Source organism: Neophocaena asiaeorientalis, unplaced genomic scaffold (genome assembly GCF_003031525.2).
Source record: "Neophocaena asiaeorientalis asiaeorientalis breed wild unplaced genomic scaffold, Neophocaena_asiaeorientalis_V1.1 scaffold280, whole genome shotgun sequence".
Classification (NCBI taxonomy): domain Eukaryota; kingdom Metazoa; phylum Chordata; class Mammalia; order Artiodactyla; family Phocoenidae; genus Neophocaena; species Neophocaena asiaeorientalis.
The window spans coordinates 9735031-9754154 of NW_020185321.1; the positions used below are offsets into that span (position 1 = coordinate 9735031).

Consider the following 19124-nt stretch of genomic DNA (forward strand, 5'->3'; position numbering starts at 1 on the left):
TTTGGCTGCATTGGTTCTTCGTTGGTACACGCGAGCTTTCTCTAGTTGCAGCTAGCGGGGGCTACTCTTTATTGCGGTACGCAGGCCTCTCACTGCGGTGGCCTCTCTTGTTGCGGAGCATGGGCCTTAAGCACACAGGCTTCAATAGTTGTGGCGCATGGGCTCAGTAGTTGTGGCTCGCAGGCTCTAGAGTGCAGGCTCAGTAGTTGTGGCGCACGGGCTTACTTGCTCCGCGGCATGTGGGACCTTCCTGGACCAGGACTCGAACCCGTGTCCCCTGCATTGGCAGGTGGATTCTTAACCACGGCGGCACCAGGGGAGGGCTCCCAAGAATTTCATTGTTTTAGGTCTTAACTTAGGTCCTTGATCCACTTTGAATTCATTTTTGTTTATGGTGTTACATAAGGGTCCAGCTTCATTCTTTAGCATGTGGATATCCAGTTGTCCCAGCACCATTTTTTGAAGAGATTGTCCTTTCCCCATTAAATGGTCTTGGCATCCTTTTCAAAAATCATTTGACCATATGCGTAAGGGTTTATTTCTGGACTCTCCATTCCATTCCATTGGTGCATATGTCTATCTGTGTGCCAATACCACGCTTGATTTTGGTTATTGTAGCTCTTAATAGTAAGCTTTGAAATCAGGAAACGTGAGTCCTCCAGTTTTGTTCTTCTCTTTCAGTATTGTTTTGGCTATTCAGGGTCCCTTGAGATTCCATATGAATTTTAGGATTGGTTCTTCTATTTCTGGAAAAAAAATCATTATTGGGATTTTTTTTTTTTTTTTTTTTTTTTTTTTGTGGTACGCGGGCCTCTCACTGCCATGGCCTCTGAGCACAGGCTCCGGACGTGCAGGCCCAGTGGCCATGGCCCATGGGCCCAGCCGCTCCATGACACGTGGGACCCTCTCGGACCGGGGCACGAACACGCGTCCCCTGCATCGGCAGGCAGACTCCCAACCACAGCGCCACCAGGGAAGCCCCATTATTGGGATTTTGATAGAGATTGCATTGAATCACATTGGGTAGTATTGACATTTTAATGTTAATTCTTCTAATCCATGAACATGGGATGTCTTTCCATTTATTTATGTCTTCTTTAATTTTTTTCAGTAACATTTTTTAATAATTTTTTTTTGACCATGCTTTGTAGCTCATGGGATCTTTAGTTCCCTGAACAGGGATTGAACCTGGGCCGCAGCAGTGAGAGTGCTGAGTCTTAACCACTGGACCACCAGGGAATTCCCATCAGCAACGTTTAATAGTTTTCACTGTACATATCTTTCACCTCCTTGGTTAAGCTAATTACTAAGTATTTTATTATTTTTGATGTTATTATATGTGGAGTTATTTTCTTAATTTTCTTTTGACATTGTTCATGTATAGAAATGCAGCTTATTTTTTATGATAAAAAGGTACACTTTATTTTTTTTAATTTTTATTTTATATTGGGCTATAGTTGATTTAAAATGTGTTAGTTTCACGTGTACAGCAAAGTGATTCAATTATACATACACATATGTCTATTCTTTTTCAAACTCTTTTCCCATTGTTATTACAAAATATCGAGCAAAAGGACCTATACAGCAGGCCCTTGTTGGTTATCTATTTTAAATATAGTAGTATGTATATGTCAATCTCAAATTCCCAATTTATCCCTCCTCCCACCCCACCTTTCCCCTTTGGGAACCATAAGTTTGTTTTCTATGTCTGTGAGTCTGTTTCTGTTTTGTAAATAAGTTCATTTGTATCATTTTTTTAGATTCGTCATATAAGTGATATCATATGACATTTTCTTTCTCTCTCTGACTTACTTCTTAGTATGATAATCTCCAGGTCAATCCATGTTGCTGCAGATGGGAAATGCAATTTATTTTTGTGTGTTGACTTTGTACCCTATAACTTTGGTAAATACACTTATTAGTTCTAACGACTATTTTGTGGAGTCCTTAGGGTTTTCTACACATAAGATTATATCATCTGCAAACAGAGATAATTTTTTACTTCTTCCTTTCCAACTTGTATACCTTTTATTTCTTTTTCTTACCCAATTGCTCTGGCTAAAATTTCCAGTACTATGTTAAATAGAAGTGGTGAAAGTGGGCATCCTTGCCTTGTTCCTAATCTTAGAGGAAAAGCTTTCAGTCTTTCACCATTGTGTATGATGTTTGCTGTTTCATATATGAAACATATCTTTTCATATACAGCTGACACTTGAACAACATGGGTTTGAACTGTGTGGGTCCACTTATACACACATTGTTTTCCAATAAGTACATACTATGATACTACACGGTTCACAGTTGGTTGAATCCATGTGTACAGAACTGTGGATGCCGAGGGTTGACTGCAAAGTTATACACAGATTTTCAACTGTGCAGGGGGTTGGTGCCCCTAACCCCCTTGCTGTTCAAGAGTCAAGTGTATAATTTTTCTTTTGTTGAGGTAGTTTCCTTCTATTCCTATGTTGTTGTGCTTTTATGATAAAAGGGTGTCGAATTATGTCAAATGTTTTTCTGCATCAGTTGAGATGATTAAGTTGGGTTTTTCCCTTATTTTATTGATGTAGTGTATTACATTGATCGATTTTCATATGTTGAACAATCCTTGCATTCCAGGAATAAATCCCACTTGGTCATAGTGTATAATCCTTTTAATATGCTGTTGAATTCTGTTTGCTAGTATTTTGTTAAAGATTTTTGCATAAATGTTCATATGGGATATTGGTCTGTAGTTTCCTTTTCTTGTAATGCCTTTGTCTGGCTTTGGTATCAGATTTATGCTGGCCTCATAGAATGAGTTAGGAAGTGTTTCTTCTTCTTCAGTTTTTTGGAAAAGTTTGGGAAGGATTGGTATTAACTCTTCTTTAAATGTTTGGTAGCATTCACCAGTGAAGCCATCAGGTCCAGGACTTTTCTTTTTGGGGAGATTTTTGATTACTGATTCAATCTCCTTATTAGTCTTGGGTCTATTCAGATTTTCTGTTTCTTTGTGATTTAGTCTTGGTAGGTTTTGTGTTTCTAGGAATTTGTCCACTTCATCTAGGTTATCCAATTTTTTGACATGCAATTGTTCTTAGTGCTCTCTTATCTCTGTAGAATCAATAGTAATGTCCCCACTTGCATCTCTAATTAGGTAATTTGAGTCTTCCTCTTTTTTTCTTAATCCAGCTAAAGTTTTGTCAATTTTGTTGATCTTTTCAAAGAAGCAACAATTAGTTTCATTGATTTTATCTATTGTTCTTTTATTCTCTATTCCACTTATCTCTGCTCTAATCTTCATTTCTCTCCTTCTGCTGGCTTTGGGTTTATTTTGTTATTTACTATTTCCTTAGATTTTAAAGTTATGTTGTTGATTTGAGATCAGAAATTGTCTACTTTTTTCTTAGCATTTACAGTAGCCAAAAATGAGAACCCTGAGCCTACTCACACACAAACTCTAAACATTAGAAAAGCAGATTTCAAAAAATATTTAGAGAAATCTTGACATGATTGCATAGCAAGAGACTCTTCAAGGAATGTTCCTGGAGTTTCCTAGCCCTCTAAAGTACAGATAGAAAAGATAGAAAGAGGGAACCAAAATCAAAAGGGTAAGAATTTTATTAAAAGGACTCAAGCTCTGATTAAGTGGAGAATCATGACAAATACTAAGTTCAACTTTAAAAGACTATTTTATAGGGACTTTCCTGGTGATGAAGTGGTTAAGAATCCTCCTGCCAATGCAGGGGACACATGTTCGATCCCTCGTCTGGGAAGATTCCCACATGCCACAGAGCAACTAAGCCCGTGTGCCACAACAACTGAGCCTGCACTCTAGAGCCCGCAAGCCACAACCACTGACCCCATGCGCCGCAACTACTGAGCCTGCATGCTGCAACTACTGAAGCCCACGTGCCTAGAGCTTATGCTCCACAACAAGAGAAGCCACCGCAATGAGAAGCCCGCGCACACTGCAACAAAGGGTAGCCCCTGCTCGCCGCAACTAGAGAAAGCCTGTGTACAGCAACGAAGACCCAACGCAGCCAAAAAGAAAGACTATTTTATAAAGCAATGGTTGGAACAAGAAATAGGAGGAAGAAGAGATGAAGCCAGTAGAGATGCAAAAAGAAAGCAGAAGTATTTAATTTCCATTTTAGCCTGTCTTTATCAAAGGGAGTAACTTTCAAGCTAAAAAATTGAGAACAACCACAAGGGTTAAGGCTAAGATAAGTGAAGGATCAGATAGGAAGAGAACTCTTAGCTCTTAAGTTTTGGATTCTAAACACAGATGCTTGACATTCCAGTTCACTAAAAACATTGTAGATGCAATTGCAGAATCTGTGCTTGGTAACATTTGCAGAGTCATGGAGAAGATGAAAATCACCAGAACACTGGAAAACAAAAACTGATATCCAAGTTTTCAGCAAGAAAGAAAATGTAACTCAACAAAGAAAGTGTGCTTTGGCATACTGATTGTACTTGATATTATAGATGTGGGTCCCATCTAAGTCCACTAATTCCTCTTAACCATTTTAGAATATCTGCAACTGGCCCATACAGATAATATTTCTACTAGTTTAACAAATATTTATTAAGGGCTGCCTTTTATTTTTAACCTTGTAACTTTTGCATGTAATCCATACTCATAAACAGGAGGGCCACAAACATTTTTAAACTGCGGATTAAATCATTTCAAAGGGTTGTTGTCAAAAAGAGGAATAAGTTTTTATTATGTGAACATGGTTCCCCAATGCCACAGTGGCCTCCTTCCAGCGGGCTGCACTGAATAGGGTAGCATTACAGGAGTGCAAGACACGTGATATTGTTCTGTGAGTATTTCAGGATGAGAAGTTTGTTCAGAGGACAACAGAGCACCATAAGAAGGCCCCAGAGGTAGGTTTAGTGTTGGAGCTAATGAGGCAAAAAAAAATAAAACCACACCAGAGTATGAATAACCAGTACATTTGCAGTTGGGGAGCTGGCCAAGGGTACAGGAAAGGTTGGCAGGGTTGGAGTTAATTGGCTTGAAGTGTTAATAGCTCTCTTGTGTAGAGTTATTTCCATGCAGGTGCAAACTGTTGCTCCTGATGGTATCTTAGGCCTGTGGTTGCTAGCAGATGGTAGTGGACTTTGTCAAATGTTTCAAATGTTACAAGAACAAAATTGATCAAGGTGTGGATGTGCCTAGTCAACTTCCTTACCTTTGTGACTTGTAATTAGGAGAATGAGTAGGAAGGAACTAGGCAGGAGAGGTAGATATAAAGGAAGAGAGGACTCAGGCAGAGAGGCTAAGCTATCTACAAAATGAAGATCTAGGAGACAGTGGGGAAGAGAGAGGAAGAAAATTTGTGTGGGAAATGGAGTAGAGGGAAAGTGTCAGAGCACAGAGCCAAGAGGAGGATCTGGTGCGGCTGCACGAAAGGGCCTGAGCTCTGTGTTGCTGGGGGTATGAATTGGAACCCTTTTTATGGTCTTTGTGATATATAAATATCAGAAATCTTCTAAAATTACTCTTTGTTGTTGCTGGACTGTAATTTTTTTGCGGTACGCGGGCCTCTCACTGTTGTGGCCTCTCCTGTTGCGGAGCACAGGCTCTGGACGCGCAGGCTCAGCGGCCATGGCTCACGGGCCCAGCCTCTCCGCGGCATGTGGGATCTTCCCGGACCGGGGCACGAACCCATGTCCCCTGCATCGGCAGGCGGACTCTCAACCACTGCGCCACCAGGGAAGCCCTGGACTGCAATTCTTTAACAATGACTGTGTGAACTGAGCTACATAGAACCCTAAGATTTATTAGGGTTTCATAATTTTGATGTAAAGGTTACTGAAGTGGGAATTCCAGAGGTAGTGAAGGGAAGACATAGTTAGACCTATATATATTTTTTTACTCCATGCAGGAATTAATAAGACTCTTCAGTGACCTCAGGGCAATGGACCTCTAAAGAGATGATTTCCCAATATTTGAGAAAAGGGTTTGCTTGTAATTGGGGGGCACATAAAAGAAGACAAACAGAAAAATGAGCTACACACTCAGTTTGCAAAAGAAACATGAAGATGGCAAATAGATAAATGAAAAAGTATTTAACCTCGCTGGACGTTTTAAAATATAAAAATAAAGCACAGTAAGATATCGGAGCTTGTGTGCACCCGAGGAGGAAAAACTGTATGGAACAAAACAGCGCTCTAACTCAGTGCTGTCTGAGCAGATGTTGAGCTGCCAAGTGATGGGAGGGCTGAGGGCACCAGGACTCAGAACAGTGGGGAGGTTGGCCTTCAGTGGTGGAGCCTTGGAACGGTGGGTGAGAAGGGCTTCAGTAGATTTCTAGCTGTGGGGATGGTAGCAGCACCTCAGTTTGGCAGAGACCAGGCAGCTGCAATGGCAGAGCCTTGGGTTGACAAGTACCCAGAGGTATAGAGGTGTAAGTGTATAGTACAGCTATAGATAAATACACATGTATATGATGATACATGTATACATGTTGAAGGGGGTTTTTTGGAGGGCAGTTGGCAACAGTTTTACTTGGGCCTCAAATTCATTCAACACAGATAGGGCTTTGAGCTGATGAAATCTGAGTTACCTGTTCCTCCAATATCATTTGGGCCATTGAAGAGAGGGCTGTGTCACATGTGAAAAAGCCTTGGCCACAGAGGGGTATAACTTGCAAGACAATTGGCCACTACTGACTGGTGGCTTCCACTGGGCATCAGTGAGAACACCTGGGCACTGACTTGGCACCCAGGTGGCTCCCGGGTGCAGATGAGCGGCTGGGGCCGTGTCCTCTTGAACTCTGGCTGCTCCTGACTACGATAAGTCCAAGTCTACACCTCAGTCGTCCTTGACTTACTCTGACCTGTTTCAAGAATAATCACTCTACAAGTATGCACGCAGACATTTCTGTTTTAGAGTTAGTCTTGCAGCGTTTGATCTTAAAGGTCAAAATTCTCTTACCCTTTTTTTCCCAGGTTTTGTTGTACCCATATACTCTTAAAGTGCCAGGTGACTATTATCCAGTTACTTAATCTGGGGGATGGGAAGGCACAGAGTGAATGTCAGAGGGGATTGAATAAGGTGTGTGCATGGAGAGGAGGGAGAGAGAGGAGTGGACACAGAAGGAGCAAGCTGAAAGAAGTTACCAAACTGTTTACAGTGGTAGATGGTGAGATTTCATATGGCTTTGTTTTCTTCTTTATGCATTTATTTAAAAACCCTGTTTACAGGGGGCTTCCCTGGTGGCGCAGTGGTTGAGAGTCCGCCTGCCGATGCAGGGGACGTGGATTCGTGCCCCGGTCCGGGAAGATCCCACATGCCGCGGAGCGGCTGGGCCCGTGAGCCATGGCCGCTGAGCCTGTGCTCCGCAACAGGAGAGGCCGTGACAGTGAGAGGCCCGCGTACTGCAAAACAAACAAACAAACAAAAACAAAAAAACCCTGTTTACAAAGAGCCTCTTATTACTTTTATAAGCAGAAAACTACTCATGAATATTATTTTGCTCAGATGAGGAAGCTCAGATGAGCCAGCAAGGGTTTCCTCGGAATTAGTTATCATAAGCAAGCCTGATGTAATATTTGGCTAGAGCTACTGGTAAATTAGGAGAATACATATACATGGTATTTCTGATTATTTTATTATGTGGAACCAAAACTGATTGAATAATCACTCCCCAAAAGTGTTTCTAGTAATGTGTGATTATCAACCTGGAACAAGGCCTTTAGCAGATTGCCACAGGATTCCAGGTAGCTTCATCTAAATAAAGTAGATGGCAGTAAAAAATTTGTGTTTATTAAGTTTGCAGATGGAAACTGAGGGAAAATATCAGAATCAAGATTCACACTGATTTCAGTAGAATAGGAGAGTGGGTGAACATTACCAAGAAATTAAGGAGCGGTAAGTGTCCAGTTCGACAAATCAGTGCTGTATATATGGCATGGGAGATGCCTGAAGAGCTGGTACAGTAACACACCTGAGAGCTTCAGCTGACTGCAAGCTCAGTAAGACCTAAGAGTGCTGCCTGCCTGGCCCAAAGCTACCATGATGTTAGGCAGTGTTAATAAAAATGTCACATGTGGAACAGGTAGACAGTATTCCCTCATTCTCTAATTAGATGACAACCCTTTTTACTTGTATATTTGTGCCCTAATTGGCCCAGTTCCATTGAATGGGGGAGGGTGGGGGAAAAAGAGATGTTCCTCATCCCAGAGAATTTGGGAGACATTCTTCAGTGCCAGGTGAGCAATGCTATGACTGCTGGTGTCTTTGAAGTTCACACACTTCTTCAGACCCAATACTTAGATCAGCTAAAGACTAAATACTTTACGCAATTTCCCTAACTTGCAATTTCCTCCTCTGTGAGAGCATTGGTGAAAAAATATTGCATAAGGACTTTCAAAAATCGTTAGCACTAAACTTATTTCTGAAGTCCAGGCCACAGCTGAATTTAAGATTGATGGATAGGGACTTCCCTGGCAGTCCATTGGTTAAGACTTCACCTTCCAATGCAGGGGGTGCAGGTTCAATTCCTGGTCAGGAAGCTAAGATCCCACATGCCTCGGAGCTGAAAAACCAAAATATAAAACAGAAGCAATATTGTAACAAATTCAATAAAGTGTTTAAAAATGGTCCACATTAAAAAAAAATCTTAAAAAAAAAAGATTGATGGATAGAAAAAGGTTTTCTCCTTTCATTTACTAAAACCATAAACTTAGATTTGGTCCTAGGCAGAGAAGATGTTTTTTGCAATGACATCTCTTATAAGAGGAGCTTATTGGCTGGCTTGATTGATAGCGATTGTCTGTTTACAAATAGTCTTTAAGCTGGCATCCAGATATGCCCTGATTTAGTCATCTTGTTTAGCTATGAATAATTATAACCAAGTAGATAATAAACTTCTTACAGACAGGAAACATGTACCTTTTAGAATTTTCATTTCCAGTCCTTTTCTTTCAACCTTTTAAAATTTCTTTCTTTCTTTCCTCCTCCCTCCCTCCGCCCACTTCCTTCCTTCCTCTTCCCACCCTCCCGCCATCCCTTTCCTCCTATCTTTCTGTAGTGTCAAACAGTGCTAAGTACCAAGCAGTTGGTGACTGACAGTGAGAGCCCCAATCTTTATATAACTGAGGGCCCCCAGGCCAGCCTAAACTGTTGCAAATTCAGACAAACCTAGGGAGGTTCCAGGGCCAGCTGTATGTGTATGAGGCTGTGGACTCCCCTGGGAAAGAAGACTCACAAGGAAGGAGAGTCAAGGCCAGAGGCCTGGTCCAAAGATAATGGACTAGATCATACTGCAGCTATCTGCCAAGGACATGCAGCAGCTGGAGCATCACCTCAGCTGCTGGATGAAGGCACAGGGCACAGGGCCGCCTAGAGGCAGCTGGAGGAAATGAATGGAGGAGCCTCTGCTGCAAGAATAGCAGACTCCCAGAGGGAGACAGGAAACATTCTCCTGCAGAATTGGGGCAGAGTCCTACAATTCTACGGGCAGGAGTAAATTCACAGGAAAATAGTGTTGCCCAGGGATTCAGTGTTTTGAAGTATTTTGAAAAAAATCTGAAGAGGAAACTGATACACTTCAAAGAGCATCTTTCTTTATCATTCATCATGAGGAAGTGCCGATAAAAGGTAACTCACCTGTGCTATAGAGTGTCCTCTGTTTAAAAATACCACATTTACCACGTTAGGGAGAAACTACTGATTGCTCATTCCAAAGTTACTCTGATGTGGGTATTCAAAAGGAAGGCTTTTGCTCACTGAAAGTGCACCCCCAAAATGTTGCAAACCTCTCCTTTAAGGAAATAGAGCACAAGGTTTGTCTAACTGAAATAATTACATTTTAAAAAGCATAATTAAATCTATGTTGTGAATACTTCTTTTATTTGACGCAAGTGTACGTGCTGTTTGAAATGTCTTTCTTATAAGTACTGTCTAACCAAGAATTAACAAGAAATAAGTAAGCAGATTGGGGGGGAAATTTTTATTTCTATTATTATTATTAAAACACATAAAATGAATTCTTCAAGTGTGTGTGAGCTTAGCTGGTATTAAGCAAACATCTCTAGACTTTAATAAGCTTTTTTTTTTTTTTTTTTTTAAACATCTTTATTGGGGTATAATTGCTTTACAATGGTGTGTTAGTTTCTGCTTTATAACAAAGTTTAATAAGCTTTTTAGTAGCACCTTGTAATAATGTGGTCCCCACATTTTCTGATTTGTGAATATCACAGCTGTACATCAGCTTACACATCCCCAGGCTGCAGCTCAGCCCAGCTCTGTCCCTACTGTGAGCATTAAAAGCCTATGCTTTATCATTGGCCTAAAAATGCATATAGTTGGATGCTATAATGTTTTCTAGATTTTTTTTTCTTTTCCCTATATCAAGAAGGAGGAAAAAATGCAAATTGCATGTGGCCTGAAATGGACCTCTTCTGAGGATCGCGACTTGCGTTAACTGTGCATAGCCTTGCCTCTGGTACACAGAACGTGTGCCCATTTCAATATTTACAAAATGTATTATTAGGAAACATAGAATAATAAAACATGAAATGAGGCCAAAAGGTTGGAATTTAGCTTTTATTTTGCTTTAGATAGAGAGATTTTGTCTCAATCTTGGAATGAACTTGGACATTAGAGGTGGTTAAGCTAGGCTGGAAACAAATTTTAAGCAAGAACAGGACCCATGTTCACCTCTTTGGAATCACGCAGATGAAACCTGCTTGGAGGTTTGAAAGGGATGGAAGAGATTAGTAGGTGACATTAGAAGAGCTCATACAGCAGAATTTTTTTTTAAGCTTTGGTTAATTTAGCCTTAAGAAAAATGAAGGGTAAGCATTTTGCAGTTTGTGTGTGTGTATAAATGGTAAGCGTATTTTCATAGCTCTTACTGTTCTTATCCACTACGCACACACCCATAGACTTACCTATAAATGGTCCATGTAGACGTGGGTCTGACTAGAGATGGCAGAAATTTCCTCGGCACCTACTGCCCTCTCCGTCCTGCCATTCACTAAACATTGATTTCCAAAATGGATTCTTTCAAAAATTCTTCCCGCTCTCGCCTTTGGAGAAAATAGACAATTCTCTTAACACGTAAACATCTTCCTACCTCAAGTTTACAAGAACGTGGATCAGGAATTTGACCTATCACTTTTGAAAAATTGCCCATCTTTAATATGGAGCCTGACAGAAGAAGTACAAAAATAATAGTGGAAACTATTTTACATTATCACTGAGGCTGTAAGGGGTGGGGAAAGGAGAACCTCTGTGAAGAGAGAATTGGGAGAAAAAGTAGAATTTACTCTGTTTTTAAATATCCTAAGTGAATATGGTATAAAAACCACAAAGTATAGTTTTATCCTCAAAGGATGTAAAGAAAACAGAATCCTCAGAAAAGAAGAGCTGCGTTTGTGCTAGGGAGAGAGCTGAAAAGTATATTTTGTAAGAAAGTCAAATTTCAACCAAGGACTCAGTTTTTTCAGCCTGAAGCCCAAACTATAAAAATTAGAAGAAACCCTCTCTTTAGGACTAGATTGAAGGATTTATATTATGGATCCCAGCAGCTAGCTTTGCATGAACTGTTTCTCTCTCTTTGCTCTAAGCTCTGATTAGAGCGTGATTATGACTCTCCCACTCTGGGCTTCAGGCTGCCACTTTCCTTTTTGATAAAAACCTAGGGCTGTTATTAACATCGTTGCCTGATTATTGGTCTTACAAATAGTTATTGGTAAATATCAAAACTGAGAAATAATATTTAGCAACAATATACTAGACATTGTTTTGTTACATATATCCCGAAGATTTAAAATTCAGATTAGATAAGTATAGCATATGTAACTTGTAGAACTTGGAACATTTATGCTGAGGTTTATACCAGATTGACCCAAGTTGAAAGAACCAAGTAATGATGTTGAAGAGTCACACTTAACAGCTGATTTTTTTTTTTTTTTTTTTTTTTTACCTGCATCGTTAGGCGGACTCTCAACCACTGCGCTACCAGGGAAGCCCAACAGCTGAATTTTATACCCTTTAAAACGTACAGGTGAATTGAGAATTTGCTCTCTTCCTAAACTATAAACTTCTTGAAGCATGACCTGTCTTTCCTTGTGGTTTTATCATTCAACTCTGAACAACTGAACTAATCTATGTAATGATTCATCTGTCACTAGAGGGGGTTAAAGTATTTCTGTCCTCTGTTGTCACAGAGAAAGAAATATTCTAGAAAGTTGTCCTTTCTCCCACTTAGTATGTGTGGGAGTATTAAACCTCAAATAGAACAGTGGTAAACTTTTTTTTTCATATTTTGTTTTTCTATAAACAAACTTTATCTGTGGCCTTGTAGCAGATGGTCAGTTCCAGGAAACACACAGCTAACAATGTCATTCCCCTTGTATTGCACACAATATAAAAACAGAGTTTAAGTAAATATTTGAATTAGGACAATTTGAAAAAGTTAGCTTTGGAATAGCCTTTCCCTGGCATGTATTGATCACTTTTTTCCAGAGTGGCTATTTCAGTAGATTCAGTATGCTATACCTACGTCATTTAAATGAAGCTTGTTCAACATAACATATAATATAGTAGCAGAGCATAATCTTAGAAACAGCATTTGCAGAATGGAACTCAAATTAGGAGGTTCAATTCCTGCTGCGTATCAAAGAAAAGCTGATCTATAAATAGCAGTAGAGCAACACCTAGTGCTAAACGCAGATATAGCAGAAAGATCATCGGTCACAACTGGCTTTTTAAATTTAAGGTTAATGTTGCAATTGGATGGCTCTTTTTCTTGGTATTTTAACCATGGAATTATTCTGTGAAATGACAGGCACGGACCAGCGGATCTCTAAGGTTCTTTTAGCCTCTGTCTGTGATCCTCCAGTTGGGTTATTACCGTGTACTTTTCATTCTCATTGCCCCACATTCTTCTTCGTGAACTTGTCCATTAGATAAAGGAGGCTTGCTTAAGCCTAGCTTTTATCTTTTATGTCTATTAGCTTTCTGTGGATAATGAGGAAGAACTAGAAGGGTTTATGTACTGGGACAATGCTATACGGAAGTTCCAAGAAATTACCTTTCTCCTCTTTAAAAAAAAAAAATAAATAAAAAACTAGGGCAGGATATCTGTATTGTTGAAAAAGGAAAGTGTGGGCCTTTGTATACAAAAATGATACCATCATCTGCTAATAGTAGGCGATGTTTCTACTATGCTACCCAACTCCTTATGTCATAAGGATGCACTTAGTTTATTAGTTATCCTATCTCAGAAAAGATCACAGTATCATCTGTATGAAAATACAATAGAAAAAAAAATACAATAGAAGCATAAGTTTGCGTAGCCAGATTCTCCCAAGTGAAAGTTTGATATGTCTTTTTTGTTTCATTTTTCTACAGATTAGGAGAAAATACTTTTTATCTATGGAAAGTGGTCAGATAAAGAAATAGATAAAGCCTTTGAATATGCAGAGATCCATAAAAACACTAGATTAGATAGATCACCGTGAACATGAACCAATTTAAAAGTTGGCATCATCAGTGGATTAAAAAAGTACACACAAGAGCTTTCTCTCAGAGGCGGAAGTTCTTGCTGGACTCAGGCCGTTAGTCTGTGACCTTGTGTCTTCCTCTGTTTAACACAGGGTCATGGGCAGTATGTCACGTGCTGGTTCAGCCAGGCCAAAAGAATCCCAGGGTGGGTGACTTCAGGGTGCCTCTCCCATATACCTACATACAATGCAGAAGTGTCACAGTGCAGTCTCACAGCGGGGTGAACTAACCCAGAAGATTTTCCTTGTGTTTCTGTGTGGATTTTCATGGAGAACAGGAGAGATTTAAGGTACCAAGAAATTAAATCTTTTTACGTGAAGGCCTCAGGAGCTAGCTTTCACAGCAAAATGGTCTGGATAAACTAGCGATTGTGATAAGCAGTGACTTCATAAATTCATTCATTAATTCATTCATCAGTACTTTCTAAACATCTACTGTGGGCCAGGCATTGCTCATGGCTCTGGGATGTAGCAGTGAACAAAACAAAGTACTGGCTTCACGGAGCTTTCATTCTAGCTGGGAAGATACATAGTAAACAAGTAAGCCAGGAAGCTAGGGAGAATAAATCAGGTAGTCATAAGTTAAGCTCAGAAAAGAGATGGAGAAACAGATTGGTGAGGGATGGCCTGTGATGAGGGGCCCTTTGAGCAGAGAGCTTGATGAAGTGAAGGAGTGCATCCGTTGTTTGTACCATGCTTAGCTCGTGTTGCTTTCCTATATTTTAAAATACACAGAAAATTGAGGCTGCTGATATTTTAACTGTTGCTTGGAAAACAGAGTAGAGACTTTGTTCCCTGACCAATCAGAAACTAGTTGAGAGAGGCTCACCCTATCTAGTGACTCTTGGCCAGCGAATGGGGATTTGCCTTTGAGTTTTCTGCCACATCCGGATCCTCGTTAAATTCTCATCTATTCCGCCAGGAACTCCATGCCTGAGATGTTTGTTACCAGTTCCCTCCCAGCTTTTCATCCCTTTTCAAGAAGCTGGGAAAGAAGAGTGATTAGGTTTTATGTTCCTTCAATCCTTGCCCTCCTTAGCCTCTGCTGTGTTTGTTGACAAGTTTTCATTATTTTATGACACAGTCACCAGAGCTGGGCTGAGATCACCGGTTTGTTACTTGGAGTCTTTTAATCATCCAGCTGGTGGATGTTGGCTCCCAGTTACTGGTTATTTGTGTGCCACGAGGGTCAAAGTGAGGCCTCCTTGGAGGAATTCTGGGGGAAATCTGTCCAGCAAGAATCCAATTAGCCAGTACACAGCATGCAGTGTTTATTACATGCCCATTGTTTGTACCAGATAGAGGGGGATCTAGTTGGAAGTTTCCAGTCCTCAAGGAGATAACATTCTTAGTGATACAGACTTCTTAAGGACAGGCATTTTGGCCACTTAGGTACTTTTGCTTCTTTGGGATTTATTTTAAGCCATGAAATCTTAGCTATGGAAGGAGTCTTAGAAATTATCTTGTCTAACCTCCACATGTTACTGAGAAGGACACCAAGATTATGAGGTTTTGATTTACTCAAGGTCACACAGCCCTGGTCTCTGTCTACTACACCAGGCTGCTCCTCATAATATTCATTTGTTTTAGCCCACACCCCCTCAAGCAGATGTTCAGGAACATTCCATACAGCAACCATCCCAGTCTATCTCCACATCAAGGGCAAGAGCCCCGACATGAAGCACTGCAGAATGGAAAACTAGCCACAGCAATGCTCTAGATAGGAATTCTGGGAGTTTTACATCAATACACAGAAATGAAACTTTGGTTTTAGTTCCCTCTTTGTTCTAATTTTTAAAAAAGAAATAGCAAGGAATCTCTTTGTTCAGTTTTTTTGTCTTGTTTTTGTTTTTTGTAACTGAGAGTAGAATCAGCAGTTCTAATAACGTCTCCTTTGTGCATATGCAGCATCATCTCCATTCCTATTATGTCCTTGGCTTGAGTACAGCCCTATACGCTTTGGTACTTCATGGTTCAATTTTCAGATGTACGTATGTGCTTTAAAAGATGGAGTACACCTGTATACCGATCTACTAGAGAAAAGCAAAAATTACAAACGTCAGAGTCAAGTATTCCTAAGTTCCAACCAGGATTTGACACTAATTAGCTGGGTCACATTTGTTGTTTAACACCCAAGAACCTCAGTTTTGCCATCTGTAAAATGGGAATAATAATGAAGACAACCATAGAGGGCTCTAGTGAACTCATCCTCACTGTTCCTCCCTCCCTTTTGCCTTTCACATGGGTATAATTGGATCAAAAAGTGTGTTTCGTTTCTCACAGAACAATTTGGTCCTTTCCTCTTTCAAAAATGCTAAGACAAGGATCTAAATGAATATACATTTTCCATTTAAGAGGACTTAAAACTTTGTCCCTAAAAGCAACTTTAAAAACAAGCATAATCTGAGAATACTTCCGGATACTTAGAGCAGCTTCTTTCTCCTTCTGCTTTTTTTGCCCTTTCCCTCTATTTATTTCCCTTTTGTCCTCCCTACAAACAACTTTTGTAAAATGTACACGGACGGCCCATGGCTCCCATCACTCCTCTGTCCCGGAGTCAACTCTGTCCAAACCCAGGCTTTGGATCTGAGAGTGACGCAAGAAGCTGGTTTTGGCCTCGGGAATGTTTTCCTCTGTGTTCTGACTTCTCTCTTGTTGTCCTTCTCTCCTCTCCGTCTTTTCCCCACCTCTCTTCCCCAGACACCCCCACTGTTTTCTCTCTTCCTGTTTTCTTAGTTTCTTTCCCTCTCCTTGGTGGCCAAAGCACCAATCAATCACTGCCGCTGTCACAATCGATTCTATCTGCGGCTCCTCTATCTCCATGATAAAACAAGATAGGAGCAGCCTTTCTAAAAGACAGACATCTCCACAGTAGCCTGTGGGAGGCTGCCTGGCTCGTCAAGTCTGCCAGTAAGACCACTTCCTTCCAGCTGCAGGGCTTGGGAGAGCCAACTGACAGCAAGCTGCACAAGTTTGCCGGTGACACACTTGAGTTGTTTTTCTTTGCGAAAACAGAAGAAAATTCTGATAAATTCCAGATGATTTCAAAACACATCTGAGGGTCAGATATACAAAAAGGCAGATAAAATCTGAATTAGGTAAGTACACGTTGAGGCACAAATCTCTATTTAGATCCAAACATCTTGCAGATTGAAAGCCTTTAAATTTGACAATTCCCAGTTAGGGATGATAAAAATTGAACTTTGCTCTCCTTAAACCCCAAGCCATTATGAGCAGGGAGGGTTCACTCAAAGTTGAAGCCGAACAGCTAGTCAAAAGCAGAGGGAAGTGTGCATTATGAATGAGCATTGGAAATGTTTTTAATCCAGTTAAGAACCTGGAATATTTGGAAAGACAGAAAAGTATATGAAAGATACCCATTAGTGTGTCTGCATGAGTGCTGTGTCTTCACAGTATAATCAAACACATCTGTCCATCGTTCCTATGCTAGGAAGACAGGTTCGTCTTGGTGTTGAAGGGGCATTCCTTACACTGTGATCTACATTCGCCAATATTCTCCAGGATTATTGAGCCGCATGGCTGGATGTCTGAGTAAAAGTTAGGCCTTTCATTTTTTTTGCACATTACTAAAGCCATAGATCTTTTCTTTTTTCCCTTTTGTTCTCCCACCTTTTAATTTGAAATTTTCGAACCTACGGAAAGGCTGGAAGAAAGCATAAAGAACACTAACGTACCTAGTCAGCAATTGGACATTCTCTTATGTAACTGTAATGCCATTCATACTCCCAAGACACTTAACGTTGATGCACTAGTGTTTTCTAATAGAAACTCCAGGATTATATTTCCCCAATTGTCCCAGTAACTTTTTTATTATCTTTCATGACATGGACAGTTTTGAAGAGTCCAGGCTAGTGCTTTGTAAAATGTCCCAGTAATCTGAGTTTGACTGTAACTTTGTGATTAGATTCAAGCTATACATTTTTACCAGAAGTGCTACACAGGTAATGGTGTCATATCAGGAGACAATGCATCATATCAGGAGGCAGTGAGGTCGGTTTGCCCTGTTGTTGGTGATTTAAAGTTTGATCACTTGGTTAAGATGGTGACTTAACCTTTATCCTGGTTAAGATATTTTCTGTTGTAAAGGTATTCATTGTGCTTGAATCAGTTGCTGCACTGAGGTTAGCAGGGTATTAATTTTCTAATTTTTTCATTCTTTTTGTATATATCAGATGGAATCCTCAGTACAGAACCCAGGTCTTTTTTTTTTAATTGAAATATAGTTGATTTACAGTGTTGTGTTAACTTCTGCTGTACAGCAAAGTGATTCAGATAGATAGATAGATATTCTTTTCTGTTATGGTTTATCACAGGATATTGAATATAGTTCCCTGTGCTGTATAGTAGGACCTTGTTGTTTATCCATCCTATATATAATAGTTTGCATCTGCTAATCCCAAACTCCCAGTCCATCCCTCCCCCACCTCCTCTCCCCCTTGGCAACCACAAGTCTGTTCTCTATGTCTGTGTGTCTGTTTCTGTTTCATCCATATGTTCATTTGTGTTGTATTTTAGATTCCACATATAAGTGATATCATATGGTATTTGTCTTTCTCTGTCTTGCTTACTTCGCTTAGTATGATAATCTCTAGGTCCATCTATGTTGCTGCAAATGGCATTATTTTATTCTTTTTTTTATAGCTGAGTAATATTTCATTGTATATATGTACCACATCTTCTTTATCCATTCCTCTGTCGATGGACACTTAGGTTGTTTCCGAGTCTTGGCTATTGTAAATAGTGCTGCTATGAACATAGGGGTGCATGCATCTTTTCAAATTATAGCTTTGCCTGGGTATATGTCCAGGAGTGGGATTGCTGGATCATATGGCAACTCTATTTTTAGTTTTTTGAGGAACCTCCACGCTGTTTTCCAAAGTGGCTGCACCAGTTTACATTCCCACTAACAGTGTAAGAGGCTGGAACCCAGGTCTCTCTGATGCCAAAGCCCATGCTCTTTCTGCTAGAGGAGCTACCTCTCTAATGTGTAAACAAATGAGGGTAGTCACCTGAAGCTCCTGGGGAAATAAAGCATTTTCTTTCAATCTCTTGTTTAGAGCTCCATTTTCTTTTATCTTGGCAAAATGGACCCCTTCTGTGGCTTCGAAACTTACTTTAAAAAAACCCTAAGACTTGAGCACACACAGAGCTGTTATTTCTAGGGCTCACGTGTGAAGGAGTATATCTAGAGAGGTGGAGAATGTCCAAATCAGCTTCTCCCTCTCAGCATCACTGACGTTATCCCATCTATCTGGGGGTCCAGGTTACATTTCCTTTTCTTTCTTTTTTTGCAGGGGGTGGGTGGGTGAGTGTTGGAATCAAAATGTCAGTTTGTTGGGGACTTTGGGGGTTTTTTTCCAGTGGCAAAGCTGGATTGAAGAGTTTGGTAGAACTTCTACCATTCTTCCCTGTGCCAAGATGGCGAGGGGGAAGGAAGGATCTGCAAAGCAGCCTGCAAAGACCTTGACAAACACCACCTCCACCAGGGATTACAGACTGGCCTTCCAGTAAGTTAGTGCCAAGTGGGAGGGAGGGGCCCTGGAGGGGCAGGGACCCTGTGAGCCTCCCTGGCTGCCAGACACTGGGAACAGGAGATG

General features: G+C 40.4%; 1 non-coding gene across 1 annotated transcript; it reads right to left on the bottom strand.

Annotated features, from left to right (window-relative positions):
• Positions 1-1167: 1167 nt before the first annotated feature.
• TRNAE-CUC (transfer RNA glutamic acid (anticodon CUC)) lies at positions 1168-1239 on the bottom strand. The gene has a single exon. It is a non-coding gene; the product is annotated as a tRNA-Glu (tRNA).
• Between the last annotated feature and the right edge of the window lie 17885 nt (positions 1240-19124).